The sequence below is a fragment of the Aulonocara stuartgranti genome (assembly GCF_965226115.1).
Source record: "Aulonocara stuartgranti genome assembly, chromosome: 7".
Classification (NCBI taxonomy): domain Eukaryota; kingdom Metazoa; phylum Chordata; class Actinopteri; order Cichliformes; family Cichlidae; genus Aulonocara; species Aulonocara stuartgranti.
In genome coordinates this window covers 46,759,486-46,781,661 of record NC_138945.1, presented here as the reverse complement: position 1 = coordinate 46,781,661, position 22,176 = coordinate 46,759,486, and the positions used below count along the sequence as shown (strand labels likewise).

Genomic DNA, 22,176 nt, shown 5'->3' with positions numbered 1-22,176 from the left:
GATTGGGGAATGTTTTTTTCCCGAGCCAACTGTGATTGCCAGGGGGTCACTAACCCATTTTCTGGTCTGAGTGAGAGAGCCCTAACAGCACCAGATTTTTTTTTATGTATTTTTACTCAATGATGTTTTCTTTTGTGGCACTGTTTGTTAAATTGTCAAAATTTTTGTTTTCTATGTAGTCAGGGGACTGGCAGCGTGCTCATATTTGCAAAAATCACTCAACTATAATTTTAGTAGAGTGAAAATTTGTTGTGTTCTGTTTCAGACAATATAACCCTGTCAAAAATGTAGAAAACACAGAAAAACTATCGCTGAATAACATGATAGAGTTCAAAATAAACAAGGGTTACCTACAATGCCAGAGCCTGGAATATCCAGAATAGAAAGCAATTGTTGATCACAAAGTGATGTGCAGTGAATAAAGGAAGGAGACTTGGACATAGAGCACAAAAAGAGACATTGAAGTTCACTTACATCTCCAGATAATATATAAGATGAACCACCAGCAGGTGATACCTGTGGCTGCAAAAAGACATCTGATCCTGTCTGTGGGAAAACAGGAATTGACTCTAACCTTAATGAAAAATGTTCTGATGACATTATGGGCTCTGTCACTCATTTTTGGGTAATACTAAGAGAATTACCATTATTAAAATATGTTAATTCAAAGACTCAGAAAGAAGGTATTGGCCATTGACTAATGACTTGTGATTAAGAGGTTGCAAGATAAACAGCACATCACAATCAGATCCACAGTTTGAAAATACAGAGGATGGTGAGGACAAAGATCACTCAGGCTGACGGGGTTTCACTAAGTCATAGGTGTAAAGTAGTGAAAAGGCAAGAATCCAACAGAAACTAAGACAAAAGGACACTTGACTTCCGTACACAAACTTTCTGAAACCAAACAAGTTGCCCTCTGCTGGTTATTAGGAAGAATGCAGGTTTAAAGAAGCTCCCCTTTGGCTTCACTTTTCAGACCCAGAGGCTATATTCATCTTTTATATACAGTCTAGAAATACTACTCGATATTCAGCTGGAAAACATAATGGCACTACTCTACAACAACTTAACACTGATACACAGCACAGCACTACTGCAGACAGTAAAAATGGTAAAGAAGAAAATAGAATTTGACAGCTCAGTAGCAGGCAGGCGTCTGTTATGAAATCCTCCCTGGGATTTGCAAAGAGAGGGGTAAAAGCAAGCTCTGAATGTCAAATGCTTATCTGATCCAATCACTGACGGGTTTCAGTTTTTGAAGAGCATATCCATGCTAATTAACGCAATAATCCCTGATCTGAAACACCGTCGAACACATGTCACAGACCATGTGTTTGACTCGTGTGCTCTTCACAGTTCAGCAGGATGCTGATATACATGGAGGATTGATAAGCTTCCATCTGATTGTCCTTCTGGCTTCAAATTTATGGCCCACTCAGTGATTACTGAACTGTTAAGTAACTAATTTGCTCATTATGAACAGCATTATCATTGCTTATCATTCATTTATATTGGCTTCTGTAGGAAAAATCTGACTGACGGATTTTTTTGTGGCTGCTTTTTTATTCCATGACAGTCAGCGCACGTTGGTCTAAGACATGGATACTCATAAATAAATATATAAACCAGTCAGAATAGTATGACTCCAAGGACCGTAATGCTCCTTGGTCAGGAAGATGTCGATTCACTGCAGGGGTCTAAATTATGATAGCCATAATGTTGAATATTCTCCCCACTCGTTTCAGTGTAGATAACACTTACACACACCTCTCTGTTACTGCCAGTAATCTAAAACTAACCTAAAATCTAAAACCTTTTTCAGTCAATCACAGTGAAATGTTAGTCTCAGACTACCTCGCCAATCTGACCTTGTTTCCTTCCACAAGAAGCGGTTTGGAGACTCCTGACTCCTCTGCTGGACATCCTTCTTCTGACTCTTCTTCTTTATTTACATTATCTGTAAGAAGTCCCTTAACAAGGGTAAATTAAGCATTTTTCACATCATCTGTGATCAAATTGCTTCTCCGTCTCTCTGCCAATACAGCTAAATGTCTGGATCCTCTGACAGTGTGGGCACTTTCAGCCTGCCTGATCGCGTTTGGGAAACAAATGTTCCAGTTTCCTCACAGTGTTTTAAAGTGAATTGCCTCACCTCCACAGAAACCTTGAGTCTTGCTATGATTTGATGCAGAGAAGGTCTGTCATTGCTTAGAATAACAATTGGACTTCTGACACTTGTGACGCGGTTCTATTTGGTGAATAAAACGTGAGGCACAGCAATGGCAGCACTTCTAACAAATGAGCAAAGGTTGCAAGTTTATTTCCTTGAACCAACTTTTGATGCATGTATCTGTGAACAGTTTAACAGGTCATGTAACTTAAAATTTTTGAGGTTTGTACAGAGCAGCTCACAGTTATTTAATAATGGAGACTTTGGCAATGTTCCTTCTTTGTGTTGCATCATACAACGCTTTGTTATTTCCAGATCTACTGTATAGGACATGCTACCCCAGTGTCCCCTACATCAGCGGTCCCCACCCTTTTTTGCGCCACAGACCAGTTTATGCCCGACAATATTTTCATGGACCGGCCTTTAAGGTGTCGCGGATAAATAAATGGTAAATGGCCTGTATTTATATAGCGCTTTACTAGTCCCTAAGGACCCCAAAGCGCTTTACATATCCAGTCATCCACCCATTCACACACACATTCACACACTGGTGATGGCAAGCTACATTGCAAATACAACAAAGTAAAACTAGTACCGGTACCGAAAAAAAGAAAATTTATTCATAACACACGTGAAAAGACCAAGGAAAATCGAGTTAACGATAAAAACGATAACAAAATAACGCTGAAAACCGATAAACCCCCTGAAAACCATACATTTCACACCTGAGCCTCAACTCTCGCGGCCTGGTACCAAACGACTCACGGTCGTAATACAATTACATATTGTATTATGAAATGCAATGAAACATTGCAGTGTTTCATTGCACCTATGGTGCAATGAAACATGGGACCGGGGTTTGGGCAGCGGTCCCCAAACCCCGGTCCCATGTTTCATTGCACCATTGCACCTATGGTCCCCAAACCCCGAGGCCCGGGGTTTGGGGACCGCTGCCCTACATACTCCAATGAGTTTGCACTTTTTAAATTTTTATCTTTGCACACAATTGAATCGAACTCTTCTCATCTCTTCTTTTATGTTCCTCTTATAATCAACGTCCCTTTTTTAGACTTTTAAATTATTGCTTTGCATGCAAAACAATTTCTTGTCAACAAATGTCGCAATTTTTCAGCAAAAAAATTATTTTGCAAAAGATGAATGGTGCATTTCACTGATCTTGTCCTCATCCACATTCCCTTTTTCAGCCTCACGTGACTTTCTCATAATTACTTTTCCCAACAGAGGTGAAAGCGGCTATTTGAATCATTAGACATGGACGCTCGGCTCTCCTCTCCTCCTATCTGATATAATCATATATCATCAATTGAGATCATCTCTAAAATGTAACCTTCAGCATGGAGGTGAATCCACTGTGGGAAAGTTTCTTAAAGTGAATAGGGACAAATGTCAGAAAAATCAATTATCATGATATAGTAACTAACCATGGTTGGTAATGTTGCAAAATATGGGTAGATTTCTTTTAGGTACTTTCTTTGTAGGTAAGTCAAATTGCTGCTTTTTCTATCCATTAAGCAGTTTAGCATTAGGACAGCTCTTTCAAAGGATAGATTCTATTTTCAAACTAGATTATGCACAAAACGTCTTTTAAAGGAAGCCAAAAGCACAGATCTATACAAAAAAATGGGCTTTAAAAGAAACATTGACCATCAGAATGTGGCATCAGGATCTGCACTTGATAGATTGTTTGCAAGTTGTTCTTTGTTTTCTGTAGAGGACATATTGATGTGTGTGACTGCACAGTAAGCTTAGCATTAAGCATATATGACATAGACAGATACATAGATATGCATATGGTGGTTTTTGTATGTTTAGACTAAAGCTGCTACTATTATATATAATGCTACACATCATAATAATCTTAATCATCATTTCTTTTGTCAGTGTCTTTTGAGCTGCTCTCTTTTTTAAACATCACTTTTTTGTCTATTTTTCCTTTTTTTTTTGAGAAAATGTCCTTGAGTTGAAAAAAAAAAACATTCTAATAATATTTCATCTTATTGCATCTTATTGCAAGAGAGATGCACTTCAGAAGAGAAAAAAAAGATGATGACTAAAGATGAAAATTTGCTCAAAATTGCTTTCTCTCTGGACACAAAGATCCACAGATAATACAACAGAGAGCGAGTAAAATGTGAGAATGGATGGATATATTAAAATGCCACAAAACTCTTAGTACTATCATACGAAAATTTGTCAATATTTATAAAAACAAAAATGACAGGAAAAAAAAATCACTCTGCTCTAGGGCTGTGAGGTCAGTACTTACCTGTGCATTTTGATGAAATATTTAATATGATTCATGCTTTAAGATATGTGTTTATGGAAATGATATGGCAGAGTTCCCATTGGCTGGTCAGTAATGTCTTGCCCTACCCACTGAGCTACACAGTACCAGAAGTTTTTGGCACTGACAGGCGAAATCAAGAGGATTATGTGCTCCGCCTGCCAACACAGTCTTTTGATCAGAGGCCAGGTAATATCAGACAATCTACATTAATCCTACCCCCCACCCCTCCCTTGGTTCCTGTTCTCATTCTGGCCGACCTCCTCTCTTACCAGGTTGTTATCAGATGGAGGGATAATTAAGCCTTGTGGGACTACAATAAGCCTTCCTCTTCTAAGTTGTCAAAAGTTAGAGGGAGGCAGACCAAACGCCTTTAAAACACAACCGAAATAAAAGAGCTAATCTGACAGAGACAACAAACGTATTATTGACGATGCCTGGTTTCCCTTTGACCCTTATCTTACTTCAGGATAAAAGTTCAGTCAGACTCGGGGCAGATTTTGTAATCAAAGCCTTCTAAACAAACCTGCAACGAGGAGAAATACGCACCAGGGTTTCTTACTGAAATATGAAAGAACTCCCAAAAATGAAGAATTAATTTTAGCAAAAGATGAATCAGTTTTATATCATTTTAATTATGATCGTTTAAGGTTTTGGACTGAAATCTATTTTCTTAGGCTGACAGTTTAATATATTATTAAGTGGTGCGGCACTGCCTTATTCCTTCTTGAAGTCACAAAAGGGTTAGAGTTTGCTCATGGCTAAATATCAGAGATGGGAATTTGGAGGGATACATTCACTTTTGGAGCCAGCCTCACATGACCATCAGAGTAACTGCAGTTTTTGGCACTTTTGCACCGAGTTATTTTTTTCATTTCCCAACCTAACTTCAACTCTAAATGGACTTTGGACTCCACACCTAATGATGTGCAGGGACATACAGGATAATACATATAGTACTGTGCAAAAATCATGAGACAACTCTCATTTCTTCATATTTTGCTTCCAAAAGTTCAGAAGATGATTTTATTTCTTGTCTGTTAAGATATTTAACACTAACCTATGAATTATTACAGAAAAACAAAGGCACACTGGCATGGTGGCCTCACAAGAAGGTCCTGAGTTCAATTCCACCATCAGGCCGGGGTCTTTCTGTGCGGAGTCAGCATGTTCTCCCTGGGTACTCTGGCTTCCTCCCACAGTCCAAAGACATGCAGTTAGTGGGGATAGGTTAATTGGAAACACTTAATTAGGTTAACACTAAATTGCCCATAGGTGTGTTTGCTGAAGTGAATGAGAAGACAGTGAATGGTTGTCTCTGTCTATGTGTTAGCTCTGCGACAGACTAGCGACCTGTCCAGGGTGGACTAGTGATGTGGTGCGAACGAAACGGCTCTTAGAGCCGGCTCTTTGACGTGAACGACGCGAGCCGGCTCCTTATCGCGAGCCGTGGGGTTTTTTTTCTTCTTTCTCTCACCCTCTCTCTCGCACTTTTTTCCGCTTCACCCAGCATGCGAGCCTTGTGCTTTGCGCTGGGAAGAGGGGGGAGGGGCGGTAGTTACACTCAGTAGCACAGGAACAGAGCCAGAGGGAGAGAGAGAGAGAAAGAGAGCCAGGGACAACAACTAGTGATGTGCGATACCACTGATTTCCTTTCCGATCCGATACCAAGTAAAATTCAGGGTGGTATCGGCGATACTGATCCGATACCGATACTCTGTACAAAAACTTAATGTTTCATTGCATTTCATAATACAATATGTAATTGTATTATGTAATTGTAATAATAACATAACCATATTGCTTCATAATGATTAGAGGACATCAGACAACTTGTTTTTATTGCTTAATAATGCAGAATAATCATATAGAAATAAAAAAAAAAACTGACGTTGTGCGTCTGCGAGAGACGTCTGTCTCGCCCTAGCAGCACCCGTCCCTCTCCTCCTCTTCAGTTCACCTCAACATAAGCTTATCATATTCTGTAATGTGATTTACTCCAAGGTGTTTGACGAGGTCAGTGGTGTTGCCACAACACCTCACTGTCTTGCCACATATATCACAAACCGTGTCTGGGCTGTTTGTGGAGGTAAAACGCGTCCACACAGGACTCTGTTTGCGCTCAGCCATTGTTGTGAGTGCGCACACCAGGGGCTGCGACACATTTATACAGCCGTATTTCGCACATGACTATGAAAGGCGTAAGAGGAAGTAGTTCCTTCCATATTAGACGATCCGAATATAGTTTCTTTCCACTGCGTTCATTTTAATGGAAAACTACAAATTTACCCCAGAGTACTAAAATATCGATATTATAATATGAGAATCGATTCTAGAACATAAATTGCTGGTATCGGAAGAATCGATATTTCAGTATCGATCCGCACTCCACTGTGTGATCTAGGTAGCTCTGTTTAGGAAGTTCAGTTAACGCTAGAAATGTGTTTTTGAATTTGTACGTGCTTTTTGGAGTTTGTACGTGCTTTGTCTCTAGGGGCCACCGTATATATTTATATATAAACATATATAAATAAAACCACTTTTTTTTTTTTACATTAGTAATTCATTTTGTGCATAATTTTATATTATTGTTAATAATAAATTAATTAAAGCAACAAAACAACCTGAAGAGCCTGTTTGGAGCCGAAAGAGCCAGCTCTTTTTAGTGAGCCGAGCCGAAAGACCCGGTTCTCTAAAAAGAGCCAGAAATCCCATCACTAGGGTGTACTCCGCCTCTCGCCCTAAGACAACTGGGATAGGCACCAGCACCCCCCGCGACCCTGAAAAGGATAAGCGGAAGCGAATGGATGGATGGACAAAGGCACCAGGGGATGCACCGGCAAGGAACTAACAAGGGACTTGTTACTAGCAGCCAAAAACATGTTCATATTTCTTTAGCTCAATCTTTGAAAATTGTCAAGGATAACACAGTGTGACATAAAATAATATTTTTGCATCAACAAAACTAGATATGTCTATCATTGTGTGCACTGTGTAAAAATAATAGGGAAACTGAACAATCTGAGTACAAAGAAGCAGTGGGAAGCCTAAGAAAAATTACAGCAAATGAAAATTATCCAAATGTCATGTCCTTCAGAAACAGCAAAAATACAGAAGCGTCCAGTTCTACCCCTCAGCCTCCCAGCAGATGCACTTGTGGTATGAATTTAAAAATTCGACGTCGCATTGTTCTCAAGTTATCACGTGCATACTTGGATAGGAAAAGCACACACTACGACATTATCAGTTACAGATCAGCTTCCTAGAGCTGGATCTCAACGTTACTGAAGCAGTGTGGGATCTTCTCAGCAGAGAACAGAACAAAACACAGCTTTTAAAGAGCTTTGGAATGTCCTCCAAGAAGCCCGGAGAACTATTCGTCAGGACTACTTAATGATATCACAGAAAAGCTTGCCTGAGAGAGTTCAGACTGTGTTGAAGAAGAAAGGTGTTCAGAACACATCGACCTTCAAGCTTGTTAGAACTGTACAAAATGCTTCCACATGCTTCAGTAAATAACTGCACATATTTCCCATTTTTATATAAAAATAAGGAAATTCGTGCAAGACTCACAAAATATATAGTTTCTGTATTTAAAAAAAACCCCAGAAGACTGTAACATACTGGGTAGTGTAGACCTGTGAAATTTTAATTTAAGTGTATTCTTCCAAGAGAAGCATTTTTGGCAGGAGGATATGTATTTATGGTAATGAAGGAAGATATCTCTTAATGACATGTGGATGAGTTTTTAATAGTTTCGGGACAACAGTGAAGTTCCATGCAGTTCCACATAAATATGATGTATCAAGCTTTGGTTACAGACAGAAGCTGTGTTAGCAGTCAGTTCTTGGTTGGTTACTGTCTTAATCTGAGAATAGTCAGGAAAGCTATACCAGCTTTACCCTTAAATAATTAATAATTGGTCTGTTCCACTTCAATATGTGGATAGTTTGATGAACTATTACTTACAGACTTTATGGTCTATGGTTCTCCAATTAAATGTTTTCAGGATGCCTGTCCTTGCAAACATGCATGCTGCATGTTAATAAAAGTATTTTTTAATTCATCCCTGTGTCCCATTTTATTGATTTTTTTATCAGGAATCGCTTAGCACCGATCAACACTTAAGCTGAAAGAAAACTAAAACAAGGACTGAATGTGACCATTAATCAATCATCCACATGGTTTAGTATATTAGAAGCTACAGCAAAGCAACCTGTGGAGAATATCAAACGTCATCGTACACGTGAATTGACCCAGAGTAATACAGTTAATGCTGTAAGTTATTTGCCAAAGTACTACGTAATTCAGCAAATAAATACATTTACAATTTAATGTCTACTTCAGAAGAACTCTGGACCATAGTGTTGGTGTCGACAATATCATAACCTTCTCTCAATCTGAAAGAGTCAGCAACAGAGAATTAATAGTATTTACTGATACCTGACATGTCTGAAACCTTCCTTGGCAAACAAAAGGTTGCTGTTTGATTCTAGCTGGAGACACAAATACTCATTGTGGTTGCATCAGGAAGGGTATCTGGTGTAAAAGTGCTAAATCAAACATGCAGAGCTACCTGTTGTAGCAACCCTTTGTGACGAGGGAGGAGTCAAAAGCAGCTTAACTGAAACCCAACCAAAAAAAAAAAAATTGTTTGGGGGAAAATAAAGCTTCAAAGCTTACAGCGGGTTATCTGTTCTTCAATCTCAAGTTTTTATACTAAGCTAAGCTGATTGCAGCTTCATCTTTATTGTCAATCATTTCGTCCAACTCTCAGCATGAAAGGAAAAAGAGTTTTATTTAGATATACAAGTTAGATTATAAGTGCATCATAAATCTCCTACATACTTTCCTTCCAGGAAAGGCAAAGATTAAGGTCACACCCTGAAGCAATTGCATACACCCGATCAGCACCAACAATCTTTATGCATGTTAAAGTCTCCCTTTTACTGGACACAAACATTTGTGGGTGTTTATCATATAGGGTAGTAGTTTTGGTTGGTGTTGCTGAGAAATAGAGCTTGGAAGTTGAACACATGCTATTTAGATTCAGACGCATCAATTTCGATGAACCTTTAACCCGCATTTACGTAACTCTGAGGTATAAACCAGTAGAGCCTGTTTAACTGTTAAATTTGCAGTCATTTAGAGAAAATGGGACTATTATTTCATCTGCAGTTATATTTGGTATAGCTCTGTTCTAGGAATTCCCTGTCATTCTGCAAGCTTTACCTGGAAAGTCTAAAAAGGAGGGAGAGCAGGGGCAAAGAACAGAGCAGCCTTCACAGTCAACTGGAAATGGCACTGATCAAGTCTGAAATAACATGAAATAGAGGTGCTGTGGTAAAGCTGGGTTGCAAAGTGGCTTGCAAGAGCAGCATCAACCATATGTATCTTTTTTAGTTATTATAATAAAGAAAGTCTTTGTCATTGGCAAAATTTTAAGTGGAGGCAACGACAGGCAACTGACAAATTGGCAAAAGATCAAAACCAAGGACACGTCCTCTGTTTATATTTTTTCATATAACTAAAATGTTTTTTTACACCTAGTTTTGCTTTTAGTTACATTAACCAGAAAAACTGTCATAACCTGAAAGAACTAAATGCTCTTCTTCAATGCTTCAAAATACAAATAAAATGATATTAACAGAAAAATGTTCTCACAGGATCTGAGTTCTCAACAAATCTCCTTTTGCCTCAGGTAGGTCAGAACTGATAAGCATTCAAGGGTTTGTAAAAATCAAAGTGTTATTCTGCTTGTTTTCTTTAGACTTCTGACTCACAGCCCAATTCCAGAACAAACAGTATTCACAGATTTTGCATACAATTACAGCTGCGAATTATCACATTCGAAGAAATGATGACACAGAATGATTAGCAGTGCCTGCTGTTCTGATGACAAGAGTCACATTTGTGGCAACAATTAAAATGTGTGATTACAACAAACTTGACAACATTGTGGAAAAAAATCATTCACATACTGAACCCTGAAGCACCATTAAAAAGAAACTACAAGAGTTAGAATACAAAACCAGTACCTGCCTGCTGATGTGGTCAGGTTGTGTGCTGCTTGTCCCCTGTGTTCGCTCTCTGGGCTGGCATGGGGCAGATTTAATCACAACAATAAGACAGCCTGAAAGAAAAAAGAAACAGAGCAGAAAAGAAACAAATATAAGGTGACACATTTTATTTTTATCATTTAAAAGACTATAATGCTCTTTCACCCACGCACACTCCAATGAAGTGTCTGTCCATTAGAGACTAAGGACTGCATGTTCAGTCAGACTTGAGCATTAGACTTTCACAAACAGCATTTTCTCTGATGAACAGGTTTTTTTCCCAAAACATTGCGTATGTGTTCAGACAGAACACTCTCATTATTGAGCATCTCTGTAACAGCAGACGTTTTAGGTACACCTGTTCAACCGCTCATATCTAATCAGCCAATTGCAGCAATTCAATGCATTTAGGCATGTTGACATGATCAAGACATCTTACTGAAGTTCAAACCAAGAATTAGAATGTGGAAGAAAGGAGATTTAAGTGACTTTGAATGGAGCATGACTGTTGGTACCAGACGGGTTGGTCTGAGTATTTTAAACACTGCTTATCTGCTGGTATTTCCCACACAATGTGAGAAAAAATATCCACTGGCTGGCACCAGCTGAAAATCCCTTGTTATTGTCAGAGGTCAAAGAAGCTTGGCCAGAGTGCTTCGAAGGCAAGAGTAATTCAAATAACCACTTGTTGCAACCAAGGAATGCAGAAGAGCTCTGAATGTAAACCTTGAACCTTGAAGTCAAACCTTGAAGCTGATAGGCTACAGCAGCCGAAAACCACACCAGGTGCCACCCCTGTTAGCTAACATCAGGGAACTGCAGCTAAAATTCAGACAGGCACAACAATGCCTGGGTATTGTTGCTGGCCATGTCCATCTCTTTTTTGACTACAGTGTACCATCTTCTGAAGGCTGTCAACACAGCTTGTCATAACACTCAAATTATCCTCTTGAACAGCGGTCCCCAACCCCCGGGCCTCGGACCGGTACCGGTCCGTGAGTCGTTTGGTACCAGGCCGCGAGAGTTGAGGCTCAGGTGTGAAATGTATGGTTTTCAGGGTTTTTATTGGTTTTCAGCGTTATTTTGTTATCATTTTTATCGTTAACTCGGTTTTCCTCGGTCTTTTCATGTGTGTTATGAATAAATCTTCTTTTTTTCGGTACCGGTACTAGTTTTATTTTGTTGTATTTATCCGCGACAGCTTAAAGGCCGGTCCGTGAAAATATTGTCAGGCATAAACCGGTCCGTGGTGCAGAAAAGGTTGGGGACCGCTGCTCTTGAACATGACATTTTGTTCTTTCTACTCAGATTATCTTTGCAGTAACCAGAACTCAGTTCAATAGAGCGCCTATGGGATGTGATGTATGTATGGCTCTTATCATGGATGTATAGCCAACAAATCTGCAGCTGTGTGATGCTATCATGTCAATATGAACCAAAATATTTGAGGAATGTTTATAGCACATTGTTCCTGTTCTAGAAAGACAAAGTGTCTGGTAAGTGTTTCGTTACGTAACACCAAAGAAGCGACAGATGGCTCCGCCCCTCCCTGAGTCTGGTTCTGCTGGAGGTTTCTTCCTGTTAAAGGGAGTTTTTCTTTCCCACTGTCGCCAAAGTGCTTGCTCATAGGGGGGTCATACGATTGTTGGGTTTTTCTCTGTATGTATTATTGTAGGGTCTACCCTACAATATAAAGCGCCTTGAGGCGACTGTTGTTGTGATTTGGCGCTGTATAAATAAAATAAAATTGAATTGGATTGAATTAAACAATACAAGTACGGTACTGTGTACCCACAGGGGTGCTGGCCATTAAAGGGTTATCCTAACCTGTTTATTGTTTTATCTGTTAATGTTTGAATTAATTTATAATCATATTTTATACAAAACAAACTAACAAACACAGGTTTACCCTTCTCAGGTTATCTGCAATGGGAAGGAAAAGATGTAGCTGTCTCCATGCTGTCTTTGTGTTTACAAAAATGAGCTAAAAATGTGCTATAGGTGCTAGGTAGACGTGAAAACCACTGTGTATGAATGAATGCATTTTTTTAAATGTCAGTTTTTGTAGCTTTACATGAACATAGAAAAGTGCCACTAAAAGTTGAAGACTGGTGTCTGTAAAGGACAAACCACAAAAGTACAAACTTTTACTCTTTGTTAAGGGTACAATGGTCCTACCACAATAAGAAGGTCCATACGAGGGTACTGCCGCAGTAGCAAGCTATTGTACCACCAAATGTACAATAAAGCAGTGTTTCCCAACTTTTTGTAGCCATGGCACACAGCACCAAACAAAAATATCACAAAAAGCATATTGATAATTTTTCCCCGCGCACCAGGTATAGCAGAATTGGCTCAGGTTGTCCCCAATATCCCATTTTTTGCTTTCTTCTGACCACTACGCATACTAGGGCCTTGATCTGGGTCGGAATTTTCTCCAGGACCCAGATCAGATTGATTACTTTTTATTTTCAAATATTTATCTATCGCTATTATGTGCTGTGTCAGCTCACAGCATGACTATTATGTAATTTCTTCTTAGTCTTCTTCTGTTTTACTGTCAGTTGGCAACCCATTTAATTAGAGCAGGTAGCTGTACTGCCCTCTAGTGGAAGAGAATGTAATTGTTCTGCCCGTTACGCCGATCGTTTAGAGCACTAATCAGGTGGAACCAGATAATCTTGCATGGCACACCTGATCATTTCTCAAAGCACACCTATGTGCCGTGGCACAGTGGTTGGGAAACACTGCAATAAAGTACTTGGTCTTCTGAATGTGTATTCATAGATACTTATGTTTTAAATGCATTATATTCCGCTTTAATGTGTATTCGAAGAATCTGATTCACATTTTTAATGAATTTCAGTAAAACTCTAACATAAAGTGTGTTTGTGACAAAGTTAGAAAAAGAATCTAAAAATAAAAAGGAAGCTGCTCAGGAAAAGCATCAGCATTGAGCGTCCAACAGCAAATCTCTGACTAATTTGTCAAATGGAGCATCTGTTTATGGCACCAAAGCCACTCTTGGATTTCAACTTGGATTTGATGTAGCTATCATGTTATGCTGAGTGTTCTGTTCCCACTTAATACAAGATGCTAAATTGTGGGAGTGAGAGGGAGTCTGCTTCTTGTGGGGCTGCAGCCTTGATTAAAAGAAAATTCTGGTGCGAGCAGATGGCCGTGTAGACTTCGCTTGCTTGCTTAAAAGTAGGCTGTCCACCCACCCTCCATATTTTTCACACTTTAGTTTGTCGAAGACAAAGCTGAAAAGGAGTGCAACAACTCAAGGCCAAGGCACATCAAAACACACTCTCTATTGTTCCATTGTGAAATTGTTTTGTTATTATTCTTTTCTAGTTATGAGGTTTGTTGTGACATGCTTTTTTTCACATATCTGTTCTGTTTGAGCCTTGTTGTTTGTGTACTGCATTTTGTTTTGTGCATCATAACTTTGCAGCTACAACATAAAATGACTGATATTAAATGATTCATTTAATGATTCAGAAGTGAAACTTAATTGATTGGAGGTTAACTATCAAAAAATGGAATATGTACTGAATTTCAGATTTTGTCTACTCAAATATGCTTATGTTCAGCTACTCTGTTTTTGCAGAATTCAGTTCAATTCAATCCAATTTCATTCAATTTTTTAGTGCCAAATAAAAAACAAATATTGCCTCAAGGTGTTTTATGTTGTAAGGTAAAGACCCAATAAATGGAGAAAACCCGAACAATCAAATGACCCCCAATAAGCAAGTACTTGGCGATAGTGGGAAGAGGAAACTCCCTTTTAACAAAAAGAAATTGGTTGGGTGTTAGGGGAGAGAGACAGGACAAAAGAAGGGACCCAGAAATTAAAAGCAAGCAAAACTGTTGTTTTTTATTTTATTGATTTTTTTATGTTAAAGAACTGCTTGACATGATCTTAAACCTGTAAGACCTGCTATAGTCTCAGGTCTCACAGCTTGGCCGGTTGACCTGCTCTTGTGCAAGCACATCCTTGTTGGTCTGACAATGTGTTACTTTAAAAAGGACATAATGGAAACTGCAATAGCCGAATAAGACCAATACATAAATTTTGGAATGCAGGAAAAAGAAACTTTAAACACCCTAAATTGTGACAGCTTTGAACACACCAAACCTACGTCAGGTTTCATGCCTGAATTTGAGTTTTTGCATTTGCATTTGTGATATTTAGAGATTCATATTTTGTATTCCAAAATGTTCCAGGTTGGTTTCTTTCTGTCTAATTTTCATCTTTGTTATAGTTTACCTATGTGGGATCTGGTCATGGTTAGTTTTGTTAATATTTTATAATTCGGTATTTCAGTTTATCCTGCGTTCCCTGTGTCTTAATTAAGTCTCTGTCTCAGTTTGGGTTTCCTGTTTCTGTCACGGTTTGCCGGGGCAAGCCGTGTGGAGTTGGAGGAAGGACCCAAAAGGCGGCAGCTCTGGTGCAGGTGAGTATTTATTTACAGGGGTGGGTACAAAGAGCAATGGTGGGTGAACATGAAACCGGGAACCTAAACTGGGTAAACTAACAACACCAACCAGAAACTAAGATGCAGGGAAATACACATGGAGAGATGCAGGGAGACCGAGGGGAAACAACACAGACGAACCAATTCAATTCAATTCAATTTTATTTATATAGCGCCAAATCACAACATAAGTCGCCTCAAGGCGCTTCATAGATACAGAGAAAAACCCAACAATCATATGACCCCCTATGAGCAAGCACTTTGGCAACAGTGGGAAGGAAAAACTCCCTTTTAACAGGAAGAAACCTCCGGCAGAACCAGGCTCAGGGAGGGGCGGCCATCTGCTGCAACCGGTTGGGGTGAGAGAAGGAAAACAGGATAAAAGACATGAGACAGGATAAAAGACAACTACTACAGAACCAGCAACTACTATGACAGAAGACACAACTTAAATACACTCAGAGAACACAGGGAGATTACACACAGGTGGGGAACACAGCTGGGAGTGATTAATGAGACGAGACTAGGGAGGCAATCTGAAAACTCTCACATAAGACGCAGACCTTCACAATAAAACAGGAAACACATACACGCAATGACATAACACACCAACTTAACACAGACTGGGGGACACAGAACATAGGAACATGAACCATGAAACAGAAGAGTACAAACACCCAAGGTAACCAAAACCACAGAATACTAATAAACTAAACATAAACACGGAGTCGCAGACTCTGGACCATGACAGTTTCCTGTTTTATTGTGGCAGTCACTTGCTGCGTAGTTCTACTTTCTCTGTCATGTCATTGGATTATGTTTTGTAGTTCAACTATTGTTCATTACTTTATGTGATTTAGCTGTGTTTAGTTTCCCAGCTCATTCCCTATTAGCCCAGCCTGTCCTTGAGTTCTTTTTTAGAGCACCAGTTGTTTTGGGGGGGGGGGACTATTTGGATTTTTGTACCTCATGGACTTTTTAAAGTCAGTTTTCACAGTTTTACTTGTTTTGGTATGTATTTGGGTCCTTCTTCCTCAGTCCATGATAACCTAATGAACATTGCATGTCTAACCAAAATTTGCAGAAAGTTTACTTATCTCCAAACTGACGGACCCCATTAAAAAGAAAAAGTCGAGTTGAATCTCATTTTATATATCACAAACTCAGCAAGCCACACACCATATCTTCTAAAAAGAGAAAGCTAACTTGTCTCTGTACCGATGTTTCAACACATCTTACATTTACTATCCAAGGCTTTGAGTGTAAACACAGCAGAATTGACATATTTCAATATGTGTGATTTATTTATAGGTTTGTAGCAGCTTCCCAGTACCTGCCAGCAGCAGCAACACGCATACCATGCTACAAGAGAAGCCTCCTCTTTCACCAGATATATAAAGAATTATATCATGTGTGGGATTTATTACTCAGAAAGGCTTGTTTTTCTTCAGCATAATAATGTAATGTAAAAGATTACATTACAAAAAAACACCTGGATTTGACTAAGCAGTGTATAGGCAGGTGTACAAATCTGTAATCATAACAAGGTGTAATATCACTTAAAATGCTAGTTTTTTACTTTTATCTCTAATTAATTTTGGTGAATAAGCCTTGAGTATGCACTCAGTGTATTGAAGGAGATTTAATTAATCTAATGACAACCACAAACCCATCCAACATAAATAAATCGAAGAGAAGCTACAATTTCAGTCAACCAAGATTTTCTTTGTTTTTTGCTGACTTCCACTCTCACACCAGCTGCAGTGATGTAGCACCAAGACATTTTAGCTGCGCATAACAAGTGTCACCACACCCAGCACCTCCTGTCGGTAACAAATGTGAAACTTTTCAACCAGCAAGGCTCTTCTAGTGCTGCTTTTGAGCAAGCATAAACACTTAACTGTGTTTCAGTGACAAAGAAAGTGAATATTTATTATGAACTGGCAAAAGTCGAATTGCTCCCATCAGACTTCTGCTTTCTTACTAACTAACAATATTTCTCAAAGACAGAGGTGCAACGTGACAATTGAGATTTTAAAATGCACTGAGGAACATTCATAGATATAAAAAAAATCTTGAGTGGACATTTCATATTTTGTAACCAGAAGACAAGTTGCGTCACGAGAGTGTTAAAAATGCTCCTTTATTGTCCTATTAGAGGTACAAAAGCTTGTCATTGGGGTGCTATCCTATAAGATAATTGACAGAAAACATCTCTGGCCCAATAGAGAACAGCTTTGAAGGAGCATTTTAAAATGTAATGTAAGAGTACAAAAATGCATCTTTTACAAAAAAATTTAAATACTGCATCCTGGGGTAATAATCAATCAATATTTTTATAATTATAAATTCATAGCCTCGGAAATGCACTGCAGTTCATATAGCATAAAACCAAACAGGCCTAGGGAGAAATGATCCCACTGAAACTAGAACCTTCATGCTGTGAGGCAAAAGTGCTAAAAGTCTGCTACCAATATAGAAGTGAAACACAATATGAGACTTGAATTATTATTTTTTTTATTTAACTTACTACTTTGCATTTAGTAATTAGTTAATATTTAATCTCTGGCTCACTTCCACAGCTTGTCTTTTGTCCCGTCTCCCTCTCATCAGCCCAACTGGTCATCACGGTAGATGGCCGCCCCTCCCTGAACCTGGTTCTATTGGAGGTTTCTTCCTGTTAAAAGGGAGTTTTTCTTCCCACTGTTGCCAAGTGCTTGACTTATGGAGTCACCTCATTGTTGGAGTTTTCTCTCTACTATTGCATGTTAAAATGTAAAAATCTTAAAATCTAAGAGCAACATTAATATTTTACCAAACTTTATATTTAATCCATCCATCCATTTGCTTCCGCTTATCCTTTTCAGGGTCGCGGGGGGGCGCTGGAGCCTATCCCAGCTGTCATAGGGCGAATGGCGGGGTACACCCTGGACAGGTCGCCAGTCTGTCGCAGGGCCAACACACAGGGACAGACAACCATTCGCACTCACATTCACTCGCACATTCACACCTAGTGGCAATTTGGATTATCCAATTAACCTATCCCCACAAACTGCATGTCTTTGGACGGTGGGAGGAAGCCGGAGTACCCGGAGGGAACCCACGCAAACACGGGGAGAAGATGCAAACTCCACACAGAAAGACCCCGGCCTGATGGTGGAATTGAACTCAGGACCTTCTTGCTGTGCGGCAACAGTGCTAACCACCGTGCTGCCCTTTATATTTATATTTAATCATAAAAGCTAAATGAAAGTGTGCAATGATGCACCTATTATTGCTTGGGAACATGTATACCATTGTTTGTGGTTTTTTACCCTTGAGATTGCACGCCTAATTACTTTGGATACCACTAATTAACCCTGCAGGCTACTTCGGTGTTGACTGGGCGGCTATGGCTCAGGAGGTAGAGCGACCGATTGTCTACCAGTCGGTTGACGATTCGCTGCCCAGCTACAATCTCCATGTCAGCAGATCATTAGGTTGCAATTCATCTATTGCGGTGTGAATATTAGAGAAGGTGCTTGAATATAGAGAAAAAAATGCTTGTGTGATCGGGTAAAGGAGGCTTGGAGTAAAAAGTGCTTTGAGTGCTGAGTTAGAGTAGAAAAGTGTTTTATAAGTACTTGTCCATTTACTGTTTAAACTGCACTTTTAAGGACAGCAGTGCACTTTTAATGTACTCCTATTTCTCAAAGTGCAGTGAGTGATGTGAGTGAACATGAAAGGACTGTACTGTAAAAAACAAGCAAACAAAAAAACTGTTTTGCTCTCAAGAAATTCGGTGCATGCTTCAAAAACTTTATTTGCCCAATTTAGCTCTGCTCGCTCGATATGATGGTAGCAGACTGACACTGATTTGTAAGTAATACCAACTGTGGTACAACTTGCTATTCGTGTTTATTAGCTCTGTTGCTTCTCTCATTTACACTTTTTTCCCTGCCTGTTCATCGATCCATGAGCGTGAGCTATTTCACCTGTCTGCACCTCTGAATCTTTCATATGATGTCTCGAATTTAAAAGAAGGCGAATGTGTTTGTTTAAAAGTCACGGGCAGTTCTCACAGGGTAACAAACTGAATCTAAAAAGGTGTCAGAAGCTCTTTGTCTTTCCACAAACAACACAGATGAGGTCAATCCAGCCATTTCCTTCATTGATTCCCTGTATTAAATCTATATGAATCACAACAGAGGGAGTGCAGGTAGAAAGGAGGAGACGAATCAATGAAAAAGGATTTTTAAGCTGCAAGAAAACAGGGATGTGGAGAGAGGGCCTGAAGATCAATGCGAGGGCAGTGACCCTAATATTTTGTACATTCAATCAAGAGTTGTGTTGAGGACTACTTTGCAGGCCAGCTAGAAAATATAAAAATATCCTCTGGAGTTGTCCTTTAGCAAGAGTGAAGGAAATCCTGGCTGATGGTAAATCCAGTCTGCACTAAATGTAATTTCTAATTTTAAAGGGTCTATTAATTCTTGTCCAGCACATCTGCCAGTAGTAGTTTTCACAGGGGTCAGAACTAGAGCTAACATTAATAACAACTGTTGTCAGTCCAGCTGGATGTGGCTGACAACAGTGCTTACCATTTGACAATGTCCTTTTGGAAATAACATATGAGGCCATTAGGTGCCATAATAGGTCAGACCCCACACAAACACATCCAGGCTAACGGGGAGCGACAGTAAATCACTCTAATCCAGCCATGAGATGAAGCCAGGTTATTCCCTCATGACGGTGGGGGGTGGGGGGGTTGTGTCACAAGCTGAGCTACAGTTTACCAGCTTGAGTCATGATGAAAGCTGTGATAGAGCTCAGCTGTCACTCAGGATGTCTGAGCCAGAAATCTCTGATCACCTGCCTTAAACACACACACACACACACACACCAACAAAACCACAGGCTGCACACCTCAGTTAGTGGGGACATAGAGAGATGCTCAGGGAGAAGATCCAGCTGTGGAACCATCACACAGGATCTACATGCACGCATTTGGCATCAGCTTTGTCACAGACATAAAAATACTGTGTAAAAATCTGACAAGCAGCCAAAGCTTATTTGTGCAAGATTATCTCTTTTTTTCCCTCCCTCTCTCTCTCTCTGTCTCCATCTCTGCTCTTCTACAGATCGACATCATCATCGCTGATGCTGCTACCCTCCAGGTCCCTCAAGCAGAGATTTGAGTCATCTCCCTCTCATCCTCTTCCAGCCCTCAGCCCCGTTGAGTCCGACTGTCAATACAGAAGCACTAAATGCTGCTCAGACTGTCAGAGAGAGACTGCAGCGTGCCTTTCACACTTTACACAGTGTGTGTACAGCCTGCATGAGCACAAAGTATCCTACGCCTGAGAGGACAAATGTGGGGAAAGGAGGAGAAGCGGCTGTTTGAACAAGACCCAAACTCCGCAGAAGTTGGTTGTACGGCTTCTCACGACGAGATGGGAAAGAAAAAGAGGATGGAGGGACCAAACTGTGAAAATAACATCCAGGGAGATACGGAGCGATCTTACCTCCCCACGGTCCGCACACACACGCACACGCACAGATCTGTGTATTTCTGCTGCCGCGCCGCTCCACTCACCTACAGTAAATCACTTCCATGACTCACGCAGAGGGGAGATAACCGGCTCTCAGGAAAAGTGGAGTAAACACTCGTTGCAAAGGCAGGAAGGGCTCTCGCGCGCTCGCTCTCGCTGCAATGCTGCTATCTCTCATCCTCGTTTCTCCTCCTCTGTCTCTTCTTTCGCTTTGATCTCTCCCTCTCTCTCTCTCTTTCTCTATCCAGTGGTACCCCCTCCTTTCTCTCTCTCTCTCTCTCTCTCTCTCAAACTCTGCCACCCCCTCACGCTCCACCACAAGGTGTCACAAACACTGTGTCTGCTCCCACTGCCTCTTATTGGCTCCCACTTTTCTCTCCTCTTCTCTCCAGCCCCCACCCTGCACTATCTCTCTCTCTCTCTCTCTGGATTTTCTGCCTTAAAGAGGCAACGTGTTACACCTATAGCTACACAAACTCAAAGCATGTCACTTCAGCCGCTTTATTTATTCTAAGTGGGTAAGCATCGCATAAAACCACCATCGCATTTGTGCCTGCCTCAGGGAGTTGTGAGCCCTGGGGCTTATGTAGTGACTTTGCATAGCTGGAAGGCTATGCCAAGTCGCTTTGTGTAGGCACTTTTATTTTTTACTTCAAGCAAATTTATTTTTACTAACACTATTAGCATGATTGAAATGCATAAAATACATTTCTGGTCCTCTTTAAAAAGGGATCTCCAGACACACTGCAAAACATCCTAAAGCCAGCTTCCAAGTGTGGCAAACTGCAGTTCCTCTAATGGCCACTTGAGGCCAGTTCCAAAGGCTAGTTGAAACAAAACACTCCAATGTCAAAATGCCCTACTTTACAGCATAAATAAATGTAGTCACAGTGTGCTTTGTTCGCTTTATGTCAAACATAGCTGGTATACAGAGGCTCGTGGCTTACGAAGTTGCATTTTGAAACCTCGAGCTCAGCAGTTTCAGCATCACCGGCTTGATGTTTTGAACCCGGACCTGACCTGCGAAGTGAAATGGATTTTGAGAAGAATGGCGCTCATTCATTGGCTCATACTTTGTGACTGACAAATTATGAGCGAGTGTGCTTAGCCTGGATAATCCTCTTTTCAGACTCTCATAATGAAACTTATGCATTCAATAAGGAAGATTGATGGTCTCACATCTGTCCACTCCTAGGTGCTGCTGGCTAAATCTAAGCTTTTTCACTCTCACTTTCCCACGCTGTCAAGCTGTTTGTGTTATCACTGGTCTGGTCAGATCACCTTCTCCCGGCATTCTCCAGGCCAATCAGGATTCATGCTGCGTAATTTAAATCTCACTGCGCATCTGTCTTTCTCTTTTGCAGACGCCTTTGTGCAACCGACCTTCTCCCCATGTCCACCGCTCATCACTCAAGCGCCGATCCGCCAAGACAGGCCATTGGAGTCTAACGGCCAAACGCCTATCTATATTCTGTTCATATTTTCAACAAATCATGTTCATTCTTTCTAATGATCTCCCCTTATTGAAATGACCATAGGTTATAAAATAAACCTAATGAAACCTTGGGGCATATTCTAATAGAGTTCTATTAGAATTATTAAAAAAGCCCGGTTCTCATCCCTTGCC

At 40.1% G+C, this 22,176-nt stretch overlaps 1 protein-coding gene across 3 annotated transcripts in view; it reads right to left on the bottom strand.

Annotated features, from left to right (window-relative positions):
• The window catches only part of LOC309709938 (alpha-1,3-mannosyl-glycoprotein 4-beta-N-acetylglucosaminyltransferase C-like), an 83,029-nt gene extending 62,153 nt beyond the window's left edge, over window positions 1-20,876 (bottom strand). For 2 of the 3 annotated variants that reach the window (XM_082538937.1, XM_082538938.1), the window contains exons 1-2: window positions 20,594-20,876; window positions 10,517-10,611 (exon numbers count right to left, since the gene is read on the bottom strand). The gene's annotated coding sequence lies outside the window, so the exon portion shown is untranslated. Of the gene's footprint in view, window positions 1-1,871; window positions 1,912-10,516; window positions 10,612-20,593 lie in introns of those variants that run through there. The other variant, XM_082538944.1, reaches the window with a different exon arrangement.
• Window positions 20,877-22,176: the final 1,300 nt, after the last annotated feature.